The 15,655-nt window shown below is 38.2% G+C and overlaps 1 protein-coding gene across 1 annotated transcript in view; it reads left to right on the top strand.

Annotated features, from left to right (window-relative positions):
- Positions 1–4,928: 4,928 nt before the first annotated feature.
- LOC135438527 (serine/threonine-protein kinase 32A) overlaps positions 4,929–15,655 on the top strand; it is a 33,300-nt gene continuing 22,573 nt past the window's right edge. Inside the window, exon 1 of the mRNA XM_064696868.1 lies at positions 4,929–5,080. The gene's annotated coding sequence lies outside the window, so the exon portion shown is untranslated. The remainder of the gene's footprint in view (positions 5,081–15,655) is intronic.

The following is a 15,655-nucleotide window of genomic DNA, read 5'->3' as shown; positions in this document are numbered from 1 at the left end:
TTTCCCATTACTATCTCTTTATCCTATCTATTTAACACTCTATATATCTAGTATAAATTTCTTTACTTTATTCTTTTTTTTTCTATCTTTTTTTTTTCTATTTATTGTAATTTCTTAAATAATATAGTAAATTCTGCTTTTTTCAATGTTTCCTTAAGAACACTATTCTACTACTACTAACACCTTCCTTCTTAGCTGTAGGCTCTAATAACGTCACTGGCAAAATTGGCTGTGAAAAGTTGCATAGCTGGCCTAACGGGCGAATAAAACACCTCCATCGGTCGGTGATGCTATTAAAAAATTGTGTATTTTTAATAAGGCTTTTAGCATTAAATTTTGAGAATTTGACGTATGATTAAGAAGACACTCATTTTGGTCGACCATTAATAAATAAATTCCACATAATCCAACTGCGGTGGCTCAACACTAAAAGAAGCACCTTGCCGCTTAGATGCAAAAGAGCTGTATACGTGCACTGTATTTTGCCAATATGGCTTTATGGAGTGCAGATTTGGGGGATCGCAGCCAAATCCAATTATAAACGTATACAGGTATTGCAGAATCGGGTACTACGTCAGATAACGAACTGTCCCTGGTACGTACGTCCATAAAGACCTCAAACTGCATACAGTCGAGGAACAGATTGGAAGGCACACAAGCAGATACAGCGAAAGATTGCTGAGACACCGTTCCCTGCTCGCAAGAGGACTACTCCCTGCCCGACCTTTAAGGCGACTTAAACAAACGGCAAGGTTTTTTGCCAAAACGATTGGACGACAGTAAGACTACCCGCATCTAAAATCTTCATACAGCGGTATGGGGTTCGGTTTTTAATTACATTTGCCATCCACTTAATAGAAATTAACAAAAAAAAAATATTTAAATGTTATCCAATTTAGTTAAAAATGGGATAAAAAGGGATTGCATCACAATTCTCAATATAATATTATATAATATACATAATATTAAGATTTGCTTATAATTCAACAAGCTAGTTGGAAATGGGATTTATGTTTGCAGTTAAGATAAATTATATTTTCGCTCGGGGATGAAATAGATGTTTATAGTATATGATATAATATAAAATGCGCTTCATATTGGTTGAATTTAAAATGATTTTGTTTTTTTTTTTTGTGTCGCCATAAATATTTATAGCACGGCCCAAGCACAGTTGCTGTCAAAGCACATTAACTTTGCCAACGTAAAATTGCCTCATTAATTTTGTTATAAAACATCGCTTTCCTATAGAGATAGCATATTATATTGCCATCAATAATACCTACGCATATTTATATAATATAGCTTCACTTGGAAATATTTTCATTATTTCACTTTTGCGCCTGGAGACTCTCAGCGAGTTTGCCAGTGTCGGTTTCTAGTCAACAGTCGCAGCCAAAATCGATAAAAAAAATTAAAGAAAAAAAGGAAAATCATATTCAGTCGAGCAAAGGATACATCAACAAAACGGCAACCGTTGTTGGCGCCATTTACCGACGCCCAAGGCCCAACGCCCAGCGCACATTTGCATATTTAATTTGAAATGTCAAAGAAATCACAACGTTTTGCCTCCGCCCACCCTCCGACGATATTATGCCGCCATGAATATGCGTCTTTAAACAAGCTCTAATGATTATAGTTCGAGGACCCGGCTTGAGCAGGATGCGAGTGCAGGCACTCGCTTCAATTCCTGTTCGTGCGGTGGATTTCATTAAAAATTTAACATAAATTCCCACTATTTCTGACGTCTTTGTTTCTAATGTGCTTCGCTCGCGTCGTTGGCCTGGCCTGGCCTGGTGCTTGGCTCTTTGTGCAATTGATGATGCTCATGTGTGCCACACTTGAGCCCAAGTTATGTGACAATGACAGTGGCAGCCATCAAAGTGCACACGATGTGACTTCACTCACATCCTTAACATCCTGACAGTTCGCGTTGTCCTTGCCGTTGTCGCCATTAACGTAATTTCTGTCTCGTGTTCATATTTGCGAGTTCTCATACCCTTGTAGGGGGTACTATAATTTTGTCATGAAATGTGCAACGCTAGACGGAGAAATCTCCGACCGCATAAAGCATATATTTTCTATGTCAGCATTCGTCTGTCTGTCATCATTTTGAAACTTTGCATAGTTCCAAGTTTCTCTTGCAGGGAGTATTTACGTTGGAACCGGCCGAATCGGACAACTATATTATATAGCTGTCATAGGAAAAATCGGTCAACAAGTATATGGAAAACTTTTTTGTTTGCCTAGATATCTCGACCTGGCATGAATTAGTAAGTTTACGGGCTTCACCCTTCTCACATATCTGCAAAACTGTAAGGAAAATATCTACAAGGGTATTAAATATTCGACATGCCGAAGTTATCCGTACTCTATCGCTTTTTTTATAATTCTATATTTCTATAATTTTAATATGCTCCTTTTCAGCTGCTGTTACTCTTCACATTTTGCCTTGCAATCACTCTCGTTAGCTGTTCCAGTCAACAGGTTGGTTCGCCTGACGACAACTTCAAAGGCTCGAAGCAAACCCAACTGAGTTGCAATGCTTTCCAGCCCGGTGCCCGTGGCATTGCCTCCACCTGCTCGACACACAATAAGGACACCGAGGCAACAGCGAAGCCATGCGAGTGCCCCATACGGGACCCAAATGAGTATAGAGACGTGGTCGACATATTTTGGTCCTAACTATGGTTACCCTTTTGAGGATGTCCTTTTGAGCGCAACTCGTGTCCTGTCGATGTCTGTGGTGAGCATTAATGTATCGTGCGTTATTATTGTCGGATTTAGTGTGCGCCCAGTCGACAAATAATGCAAAACAACTGAGCAGACAAAAGTTAACTGGACGAGTTAGCAAGACGGGAAGATACTCTGTACTCCGAAGATAGTAATAGGCGTTTCCTTAAATGTAAGAGAATGAAAACTAATATGTCAAGAACCTATTCAAAAAAAAAAATTGGAGAACGTTGAATCTTTTTCTTGGTCTTTAATACAAAAGGTTGCTTGAATGATATATTATTCCTTATTCTAGGGGGTCACAAAAGCTTGTTAACGCTTAAAACAACACAATGTGGGCCAAGTCAAAGGTTTCAGTTGCTATAGAAAATTTTTTATAGTTTTTGTTTTGGCACGCAATTAAATGAGGCGTGTCGACCTTTGCGCTGCTTGGCTCAATGTCAACTAATGACCAAGTCAACAAATACACAAATATAAGCACACACACACTCTCTCTCTCACACACACACACACACGCAAACACACTCGCAGAAAGAAATAAAACGTCTATAAATGCAATCGCTTGACAAAAGCATATTTATGATATTTATGCAACGATATTAAAAACAATGACACCCACGGGACGTCAAACATTTGCAGACGTCGGGCTGCAAATTGTTTACGTTAAATCGCGCCGCACCAGCTGCCGCAACTCACATGAAATGGTGTTATATTTGAGTTTAGAGCACATTCGCCATTGAAATGCCGTCTGTGCCAACTCTAATGATTGGCATTTCAATTGTACAATTGTCTGCGGCACACACTACGTATACGCAATGGAAAATAAATAACAGCGACTGTGCGGCGCGTTTGTCATTGCACAAACAAAATTATTGTATTTGTGCAGTCCTCTCAAGTGCACATTAAATAAACAATGGCAAGATATGTATATACAGAGACACACACACACAAACACACACCTGCACAGGTGCCAATGGAATTGTTGCTATTGGTGCACTCTATAATTACCACAAAGAAATAAAGAATAGATTAAGTAAAAGTTTAGATTAGCTAGATGCACATATTTATAAACAAAAAATTATAAAAAAAAATATATACATTTAGCAATAGTAATATAAGCTATATGTAAGTATTTTCAAGTTGGGCACTCTTAAAAAATAAAGAGAAAAGCGCATCTTCGGTTTTTATTATTATTTATTGTTACTTTTATTTAATTTATGAGCTATATCGAATGTGCGCCAGCAGCAAGTAAATATTGTTTTAAATACTCTAGACGTTTTCTTTTGTTTAAGCTGAAAGCAATATAAATTTACATGCATTCAGCAGATAAAATGAAAATGCCGCAAAATAGTCAATTTTTTATTTGCTTTAAAGCAAACATTTATATGTTCATCTTTTTCAATTGACCCTAGGCAGCCGAAATAGTTGAATTTGTGTCGATTTAATTAACTGTCCAGCGCAGCCTTTTCAATTGTTTATTCGATTGCATTGTTTTTAAACAAATGTGTGAATTGAATGGAAGAGAAAATGAAATTAAATTGTGTGTAATTGCCAGGCTCAAAAGCTAGATAAGTGTAACAACAATTTGCTATGAAGGGATTTCCTTCCTGGCCACGCCAACAGGAACGCAACGGCAAATACATGCGATAAATGCCTGGCCAATGTAACAAGCCGTTAAGAGTTTGGCCAAAACAAGTAAGCAAAAAGTGCACATATCAAATGTGCGGATGTACATGACTAGTAGATACCCAGCATATAAATGCTTAAGCATTTGCTTGCTTTGACTTTCGGTTACATGCACTCAACAAAATTTACAGAGTATTGCGGAAAAAAACGACAGCAATTATAGCTTGTTGACTGCTTGTATAGTTCCGGCTATTGCAATTGCTGTTGCCACAATCGCTCAGCTTCAAATTGGGCGCCCAGCAGCATCACCTCCCCCTCCCCTGCCCCCCTCCCCCCATTGAGCCGCTCTTTCGCCCTCTCAAGCGCCTGCGCGTACTCCCGGCTAATGGCATCGCCCGACAAGTGTCTGAATGTACGCTTTCAGTTTGTTTTTGGACATGGAACGTGGCGGTACCAAATGTAAGCACACCCACGCATTGTCGGACATTTAATAAACGTTACCAAAAAGACGACAACGCGACAGTCAAACTGTGTCTGCGTGGGTGTGTGTGTGTTTCGAGTGTGTCAGACTCTGGCGCCAGCAATGTGCAAATAAATATCACTTACACACATAAACATCTCAGAAACAAGCCGAAGGGGCTTGAGACATCCACTGGCGCCGCTCTGCATGCTAAAGCAACTTAAATACACGGCTCCAACGAAATACGGAACGGAATAAGCAAACGTGAGTACGAGTCTCTATGTGTGCACAAATATAAACGGTTTTGGCATTGGCAATCAACAGGACCAGGTCCAATTTGTGCTGCTCTAATAAGTCTTCTGTTTATTTGCAGCTGCCTTTTGTTAGCCAAATTGGCACAGAAGTTGGCCCGTTTTGTGTACCTTTTTTGAGCCATATACGAGATGCCAAATACATGGCATTTTAAAGCACTTCAGCTAGTGGCATGCCGCAAATTCAATTAAAGCCTTTGCTGAGGCACTCACAAAAGTGTCGAGAGCCGGGCCGATGGGGCGTGTATGTGCTTGCGTGGGCCACACTTTCAGGCTGTGCACTAATTGAATTTGGCCAGAATGTAGAAAGCTATGCTCACAAAAATAAAATAATTATTTATTTCGATGAGGCCTGGCCTGCCGCCACGAATGGCCCACCTAACGCCCTTTATTTGATCAAAAAGCTGTATAGCCTTTGACAACTTGGGCAGGTTAGAAACTGATAAAAAGGTAAATGCCCACAAAATTAAGAAAAAAAGTTAAGCATGATATGCCAAATAAATAATGCTCAGCACTAGAAAAGTGTAATTTAAATAGGGTAAAATTTATTTCGCAAATAACAAAACCTCTAATGTTAGAGCAATATAACTTAGGAGCTGATTATACTCTGCTTTACAAAGTTTAAAAGAGTTTATTGATGTCGATCCCGCTTCAGCTTATGGCTTCCTCTGAAGATGGGTTCAGGTTCGCTCCCACCACAAGAATACATACATAAGTTAGGGTCAAAGTTAAAAAGTAGCTGTCTGGAACTTCGACTTCGTCCGACTTTCTGTATGCTATGATTGGTACTTGACTCGTATGTGTGAAACCTGCCCCTATATCCACTCGTATCCAAAGAGTGAAACCTAATACCTAATACGCCCCTTTGACAAGTCTACGCACAGCGTATAGCAAAGGTTTTTAACAAACTGCACACGCGTCCTTTGATTAATGTGCGCCATTAGTTTAAGCTAGCGGCAAGTTTTAAAATCCGTAGCAAGCTTTATGGCGTCGCAAGGTGGGTGGCTGGAATTTTCTTTTTTCGAAAGCTTGTTGCGGAATTTGTGGGGAAAGCGACACGAAACTCATTTCCCGTCAGGCCGGGCCATGCAAATTGTTTACGGTGCGGTTAGTCTTAAACAGGATATTGTTTTCCTAACTGCTTTCGCTTTAAAGGGAAATTAGCATTTAATGTAGATTTTGGCTCGGGCCGCAACATTGAATATGGTCAAAATACTTTGAAGTTGGGCCCACTACAGGCGTGAACCATGTTTTTGACAGTTTAATTATCAGTCAAAGGACTCGGATGCCTGTCTCACCAACTCACCTACTCCAAACACATCTCTATCTATTTAACTAGGGCTTTCAAGCCCTTAAATGTTGCTGCTTTGTGTTTTGGTTCTATTTAAATGCGAATATTCAAGTTTAACCTCATCAACATTGCCTTTGTTGCTGTGTTTTGAGTGAAAATTCAAGAGTTAAATAAACAGGGCAAACATTGAAAAGTTAACTTTCCTATTTGTATTTGCATATTCCATTCGGTTAAAAGAAAATGCTGCTAACACACTTTTGACAGTAAGTGTAGCACTTAAAGTCAGAGACCGGAGAAATACCAATAGCATCAGCAAAAACCAATGGCAACACGTACTTCTTAGGTAAACAGTGCGAAATTCAAGTTAAGACGATTGCCCAAGATTTGGGATATGCTTTGCCGCCGTACTCACCCACCATTTTAAGCTGTGGCTGCACGTGACTCAACTGTTGGACTTGTTTTTTAGGGGGGCAAATGAACTTGACACGGCCATAAAACGCAATATGAAACAACTGAATGTGTTTAACTAGAGCTTAGTTGACTGGTCAATACCCTGTAGCCAGGCTTTGAGCTAGTATACTTAACCAACCTTTCATTATGCAAGCTTTTCAAGCACTTATGCTTTCCTGACTCTTAGCTTAATTAGTCGATAAAAGGTCGAAGGTCTCTCTCTGTCTTATGCTCTTTCTATCTCTCTCTTTGCGTCGTCATGAAAACTTGAAATCTGTAAGATTTTGTATCTCTTAGATAAAATAGCCGTTAAGATTGACAAAATGTATACTATTATGGCAAGTGGTTTTTATGACCTCTTCGGTGGTCTCTCTCTCTCTCTCCCTCTCTCTCTTTGTAACACAAGTAGAAAAAAGTTAAAAGGTTTCAAATTAATTAGAATATTTGACGCAACAACCCTGCATTAGCCGGTGGCTTGAATCTGGAACCTTGCTTTGTGTTTCATGTAGATAATTAATTTATTGATGACTGACTGTACACTTAATAAGCTTGACGTTATTTACTCCCGTTTGTTGCTCACAACTTAACATCCATAACAGCCGATTTTAATGACTACAGGGTATATGCAATAAAATGTAACAATGCCGCGTGGCGATTGTTTAATGGCCTGTATGTACCTAAACATATATTGAATTGGATGAGTATCAATGGCAGTTCGATTTGTTGATAGCGCACGTTGCGGCAATTTCGTTCTTAAATAATCACAGGCGTGCTTCAAAATTAATGGCCAGGCCAACAAATTGGCCAAAATTGTGGCCAAAAGAACTTGGCTAAGAAGTTTGAGCATAGTAAAAAACTTTGGCAGGCAATTACTTTTAAGTTTTCCTCGAAATCCTAGCAATTGTAAACAACTTATATTCAATTGTCTATCTTATCAGAAATATGATGAAAAGCATATCTTGAAAAAATTTCAGTAAGACTTTTAACTGAAATAGTTATCAAGTTCAATACGGCAAACTTTTCTCTAATTCACAAACTGAAATTGATATTTTTATAAAGAGAGAGGGGGAGAGAAAGCGACAGGCACATTCGTTTCGGTTTGGCAAATATTTGTGTTTTTCCTTTTCGTCTATTCTGGCAGGGAACTGTCAGGCTGAAATGTTGACATTGCTTTCAATTACGTCAAGCATCAAATTGGCCAAAATGAACAAAGTGGCCAATTGGTGTAGTCTGGCTTAAACGCTGTGCAAACAAGTTTTAAATGCTAATTGAATCTATCCTACATTTTTTGGACTGACTGCTGCCAAATGAGCTTAGAGCTCACATACTAAATTACCGTGTCTGTGTGCGTGTCTGTCTGTATGTGTGTGGTTTGTGGGTGCGAGCTAATCACTTTAAATCATTTAACCAGCTAATTTGCATAACACGGTACCATGTCAACGGACATTAATTAACCATACACACACAACTCCAAAGCCAAAGTCTTTCACCGGCATTTGGTTAGAATTCACTGAAATTAAACATAATTCGTTAAAAGCAAGTTTGAGGGTTTATTCTGTTTTCAAAAGATAAGTAACTATCCCATTCTGCGGACTTTCTAGCATTCGCAATATGAATTTAGAGCTTTTTCGCACAGTAAATAATTAAAACTAACATTTTTCAATTTGCTAAGTGCAACACACTAAGTTTCAAAGTTTGATTTTCTAAAGTTACACGAAAACAAGTTTTTGGGCCCTAGGCAGGGTTGCCGGCTACTTATTATACACATACATACACTCATATTTACATACATACATACACTCTAAGCAGATGTGGCTGCTCTTTTTCCATTAGCCTCACACTGTAAATAATATTTTCTTTACTAACTTTTAAAACACTTTTCTGATAATTATGCAATTTTCCGATTTTAAGCTTATTGTCCTTCAAATGCATGTTTCTTTTTTTTAATTTGGAGAAAGTGAGTGGTGAGATATTAACAAAGCTAAATATATATATATATATACATAAATAGACATAAATACTGTGGCTAACATCTATATTTATCGATTAGTAGAAAATGGAGAAGAAAATCTTCAGCATGTTTAATCTTTATAAGGGGTATTAAATGAAGTATATTTTAGAGGTGCGATGATAACATCCGTTCCCTGTTAGGATAGAAGGCTAGTGACGTCACACTATCCATGGCTTGCTTGCACAGAGGTTCATACGGTCACTCTGGCAGCAGGTCCCATTTTTGTTGAGAATTATGTTACAAGCTTTAAACAAAAGAGAGAGAGAGAGAGAGAGAGAGAGATCAAATAGTGAACGGAATTTACAAACATTAAAATAGACATATATAAAAATAAATCAAACCTCACACAAACACATACAAGACAACAATGTTTTAGGAATTTAAAATGGCTGCAGGATATAAACATGTTCACTATGTAAATCGTTTTAGTTATGACAAAGCTTTGGCATTGCGTAAGCTTTAAAATGCTTTTTGGGCTTAGTGGATGGTATCGTCAATATTTTTAAAACGCCTTCAGGACATAGTTTTAAACACATTATGGTTGACAAAACTTAAAGTTTTAAATAGTTGTTATTTGCGAAATTTGAACTTCCTAACTTTGCTAACAGTTTTTGATTGCTTTCAGCTGAAACTAAATCAAAAACCAGCGATCTCGTAGTTTACTCTCACTTAACACACAGTGACTGTCGCTGCTGTCAGGCTGATGTCCTTTGGCAGGATTTAAGCGCCAGGTGTCAATAAAGTTCGTCTGCCATTTATCGTTTGTCAAAGTGAAACTTTTACTGCCTGTAAACACCTGCAGTTATTTACTTTGCGCTTTGTTTTTTTTTTTGGCCATTCTTAAGCCTGGAAACATTTTAAAGTCGTTTTTTGCTGTCTGGCAAATATTTGGGATGCTGCTCTTCGAAGTGTCGGGTTTGAGATCTGATACACAGAAGAGTCAGAAAGAGAGAGAGAGAAAGAGAGGGAGAGGGAGGGAGAGAGAGAACAGCATTAATCTTATTTCTAGTTTATTTACTTTTTGCCTTTTGCCTTAGACTTGGTCTCTTGACTGTTGGCTTCAAAAAACACACCCGTCTCACTGAATTGAACACCCTACCCTGTTGAGCAGAGAGGGGAAGAGAGACATGACATCACGTTCGAGTGTTTTGTTATTTTAGTGGCACAGCAAACAGAGGCACAACAAGTCTTATTGCCAACGACATATCGACTTTGGTAGCGTGTGTACATGGCCTAGAATTGCCTTTGGGGCGAAAATTACACACTTCAGTTGGTTTGATGCCTGTGCGCTTCATTAGATTAAAATGAGTCTAGGCCCTGGGCATATACCGGTGTCATATACTTAATGAAGAGAGTCTTAGCCCAGGTTGTTCAAGCAGCTGCCACTGCCGCTCAGCTTATAAGCCAGCCCTCAAAACGCATTAGCTGGTAAAATGTGTGCAACCAAATACAAAATTACAGCTAAAGAGCTTAATTAGTCGAACTTTGAAAGGCTCACTTCTGGATGCAAGCCATGCACTCGCTTGTAGTGGCCTAGTTTGGGAAAAGTTTTGCCCGCTGGCTTGGTCAGATTATTAACAGTTTGCCAAAATTTTGCCCCGAATGTGGCTAATTATCTGATGTATTTATTAAAAAGAGCAAATAGAACAAGCGCACGTGGCATCGCGTTTAATGGAAGTTGGGTACACAAAATGTGGCATACGGGCTCTCGAAAATGTATTAAAAGCTTGCGGGTATTACCTGGCTTTATACGGGGCCAATATTTTAAGCTATCAGTTAATTACCCATTCTCATTGGAACCCCATTTTTACCAAGAGTCGCTAGTGTTTCGTAATCAACTCAAACGATATTTTAAATGGATTTGTATACATGAGCTTAAAGTTAAAAAGCCTTGGTCCACCATTTTCCACCAAAGGGATAGGTTTTATGAAAAGTGTGAAACACTTCACTTGCACAAAGATGACACGAGGTTATACACAGAGAAAATAGACTCTGGCTTGCACACTTTGCTTTTCTGCGTCACTTGATGCTTGCAATTCTCAACAAGTTAAAGCTTCGCAAAGGGACAAGGCGTTTGCTATTCAAGACTGCACTGCAGAGTCTGCTGATAATAGAACTTCTTGGATAACCTATTAACTTTTGTTGGCTTTTATTTATATAAAAAATAGCCCGAGGCATCGAGTCGGCAAGCTTAATAGGGTAAAGAGTATCTTCTAAGCTTGAATAACATGTTAACTTCCCATAAGTGTATTTAATCTTCGGCTTGCTTTGCTTTGATATTTCCTCTTTACCATTTTATTTTTTTTTGTGCGCCATAATTGTATGCCATGCACAATAACGCGGCGCGTTAGTCGTACTTGTAGTCAAGAGTCCTTTGGGTTCCGTCTCAGACCTCGAACACAACAGTTTAATACTGGAAAAGAAAACATGTTGCGGGTATTTGCGTGTTTTGAATGAAAAGCTTTTCAGCGGCAGCCTCTTTAATGCGCTCTGCCAAAAGGATCGCCGCTTTGTGCAAGACAATCCCTTGCCCCTGCCCACCTTCCCTCACCCACCCACCCATACACACACACACACACATACAATGGAGCACACTCTGTTCTTGTGCTGGCATTATGTGTGCATCTCATTAACGGATGCAATGAGTGTGGCCAAATGTGGGCGGGATCTGTGAAATCCAGCACATAATCTACTTATTGAGTGCAATGGGTGGATAAATGTAAGTATAATTGGCAGTGAAATGATTAAATAACAAATGGTTTGGACGGAAAATAGTAATTAGCAAGACGGCAAATAATTATTACTGTAAAAATGAAGAACATAATTTCCTGTATAGTTGCCCAATAAATCGCTCAGTTGCATTTGCGTTTCCCCAAGTTTTCTGAAATACTAACAAAACTCAGTTATTTGTCCCTAAAAATTGATTAATATCATAAAATATTATATTATAAACTTTAAGCATTTAACTTTGTGCCTCGATGACTAGGAGCTCACTTCTAGATCCTAGATAATATTGCAGTAAGAGACCCTTAAATTAAAATTAATTCTCTTGTAGACTGAACACATGTTTCAAATAAAGATATATTTATTTTAATATTTTAATTCTTTTTAAAAACAACTCCAAATTAATAATAAAAAAATACAGTTTATTAAAAGTTTTAAGGTATCATTGAATTTTCGTAATATATTAATATAAGGCTTAATATTTTTATATGCAAGAAAAATTGTTCTCATTTTATGGCTGAAATGCGGATTGGTTTTAGCCGAAGTTAGCTTGGGCATTAATTCATATTATTATTATTTTTTAAACAATCTTTTCTGCGCTAACCAATAATAATGATTGTGGATGTGAAATAGTTACTCATTGCTTTCCTCAATTGAACCAAATAACCTTAGATATAGGATTGTATAAAATCTTTACTGCGTTTTATTCAATTCAGAGCGTTTTTATTTGTATTCATTTCTACAAAAGAGATATATTATCACGTAAATTGTGTGGAAATGCCACAAATATTTGGCAATCGATCAATTGCATAGTCAAGCAACTTAATTAAGTATTTATGAGGTAAACGCAATGAACGCTAGAAACAAGTAAAAGAAAAGGAAAATAATTTATTCGACCAGCCCGTTTCTTGGCTCTGTCAATTATGCATGTGGAAGTTGTGTGGAAGCTGCGTGCTACTGGCCATGGCCATAAGCCTGCTGGCCATTTAGAGCAACCAGCTGGTCAGCAGCCGTTGTTGCTATCATTGCTGCGATAATTGTCTTTAATGACATGCCAGTTAGATAGATGGCTGGACAACCATTTGGAGTCATACATGCCACTCACTGATGCATGGCCATTGAATATTCGGTCAGAGATGAATGTGACCATCATATGAGACCCATATGATAAATGCAACCACCCCAAATGGTCGGCAGCAGCGGGCACTTATTTCTGATATGTGTTAGCCCCACACGACAATTCTGCGGGCCTTATCAACGTGCGTGCCGCTCTGAATGGCCATGGTTGTGTCTTTTTTTTTATGTCGCCGGCGGGCGATTATTATTGCATATGCTTGGCTGTTATGACATCTGTTTCGACCACTTCCCGATCCCAGCGTGATGTGAAGAAGACAACATAATAAAAACGGCATGACCATAAAAAGGTTTGTTTGCTTCCAGCAAACGGCCACCACCCACAATTTATTGTCCATTGGAGTCCTGACTCTCTTGTTTATCACAACTGGAGGCGTTCACGCGACCGTTGGCAAAGTTCAAAGCTTGTTTGCCATTAACCAACAACAACAACAACAACAAATTTAAATCTCATTTTGACTGCTGCCATTTGGCCAAAAAGTGTTGCAATATGTGTTACATGTGCTCCAGGGACGTAAAGTGCCGCAAAATGTGTGTGCCTCAATTTCAACATTGTTGCAAAGACAAACAGAAAATTTGGACAATTTTTCCTGGCATACGTACTACATATGTACATATGTATGTTGGGTAATAATTTGAGTACAAAATTCTGCTGTTCAATGAATAAAGTTACGGGGTGCCATCAAATCCTTTGTGAAACTGACTTTAACTGTAAATCAAATATTATCCCATTACACTCTGTTCTCTAAGTATAATAGAGTATATTGGTTCTATGCAATGTGCTTATAACAGTAAATTCGTACATTTATCTGTTCGAAATTGACGCAATTATTTTGGCTTTAAACTGGGGGTTAAGTCTGTCGGTATGTATGAACTCAAGGATCTAAGAACCTATAACAGCTAGAGACTTGCAAGTTTAGCTGTTGGTCCTCCTGGTGCCCGCGCAGATATAGTATGTTTCCGATATTCGATAACTTGCCCCGTTTCCAATTAATCGATAAAAATCGATATCGAAATCCTGTTTTTTGAGGAATTTTGGTAAATAATAAGATCTGGAGTCACCAAACTTGACATGCAGCTTCTAGAATAGTATATATATATATTAAGTATCTTTCATTTTATATCTGTCATCATCTCCCCGCTACTAACTCATAGATTTAGATCAAATAAATACACCAATTTTTGTACCTCCCTCCAATAAAAGCCACAATTTAAATGCAATTGTCATTTTGAGAATACACGAATATTCTATAGCCCAAGATCTACAGTAGAAAATTTCATTAATGATTTCATTCATGCGCGTCTTCTTTGAATTCTATCAACAGCATTGCAATTCCGATTGTTTTGTTATCTGTGCTGCTATTTTAATCCGTTTTTTCTCATCAAGACTCAATTATTGGAGTGGCTGTTGAGTAGAGGCAGTAGCAAGTAATGCGGTCAGTTGCGGGTTCGAACTCAACCGTGGACATTATTTTCTTTTTAATTTATTTTTATTACTAGTAAAGCAAGTTGCATTTGTTGGAATATGAGGATTCAGGGTATCCCCTAGTCGGGAGCTCCCGACTAGAACCTCTTATTTGCTTAAATTAATATTTGTTTAATTTAATTATGTATTTTCAACACTTTTCACAGCTTTTGTTTAACAAACAAATGAACAAAAAAATATCTATTATTAATTAAAAATGTATTGCTGTACTTGCAGCTTTCATCCTGTCTGGCTTTTTATCCTGTGTGGATAAATAATAGTTATAAATTAAAGTATATTCATGAACGTCAGCCAAGTAATTTGAGTAAACAAACACGGGCTGGCCACCATCCACAAATAAAACTACAATTAAAGTTGACTTTTCAGATAATTATTGCAGGTGTGGACTTTGCGAGCAACTAGTTTAGTCTAGCTCCTCCGTTTTGCACAATCTTAATTACCTTGATTACATTCACACTGACAGCAAGTTGTTGCCATTAATATTTAATGCAATTAAATGCATGAATGTAAATACTGTTAACGACTCGCAATTGTGGTCAGCGCTAGAAGAGGATTTGGTTCGCACTTTTAATGTTGGTTGCATCATATAAGACCCTGATTCAAATCCATGCAGTGGCAGCGTCTAAAACAAGGTCAGAGATGGCAAAAAGTGCAACATAATATGAAAGGATTCCGTGGAAATAGTTTTTTGTGAGCCTGCGGTGCTTGTGTACCGACTAGAGTGCACTTTTTTGTAGTATTTGTTGAGCTTAACGCTGCCAAAGTGGGATGTAGTTGGCTGCTTGCTGCAAGGCAAACGATCCACTCAACGACGTTAAATCAATTGAGAAATGGCTGGAAATTAATGCATTTAAGGGCCAGAAATAACGCGTTGAACTACGACGCGCTGGGCTACGAATTAATGCAATGCAATTACCGCGATGTCGGCTCATTAAACATTTTTAAGGCCATTTAACCATCTGTCATGAGCTACGACCAAGCTTAGCTCTCCGCCAATTCATCGTGCGGATTTCAGTTTCCAACCAATTTCTGAATAAATTAAGCAATTTTACATGGCTTATGCACAGCATTTGTTAGCTGCGCAGCAATTAAAAATACAAAAGGTACGCCACAGTTCTGCTTACAAATGTCAGTCGAAATAAGGGATTGGGTATATGCGACGGAGAAGTACCCTGCACTCAGCTTTCAAGTGAATAAATTACACCCAGAGTGTGGTATAATATCATATCCTGGTTGGCAGCAGAAAACAAATTGTGGCTGGTTCGATTCGCGTTAAATATGTGGTGTCTGCGACGGGGAGGTGCCCTGTACTCAGCTTTTCAGAGATTTAATTGCACCCTCTGGTATATAATATTATATAATATAATATTGAATTTAATAAAGTATCTTTTCCAGTTCAGTTCAATGTCTCGCTTGAGGCAAAAAAAAAAGA

The sequence above is a fragment of the Drosophila montana genome, unplaced genomic scaffold (genome assembly GCF_035044405.1).
Source record: "Drosophila montana isolate Dmon_TW-CO22-7 unplaced genomic scaffold, ASM3504440v1 contig_3848_1, whole genome shotgun sequence".
In the NCBI taxonomy this organism is placed as follows: Eukaryota; Metazoa; Arthropoda; class Insecta; order Diptera; family Drosophilidae; genus Drosophila; species Drosophila montana.
The sequence above is the reverse complement of the archived record's forward strand: the minus strand, read 5'-3'. Positions and strand labels throughout refer to the sequence as shown.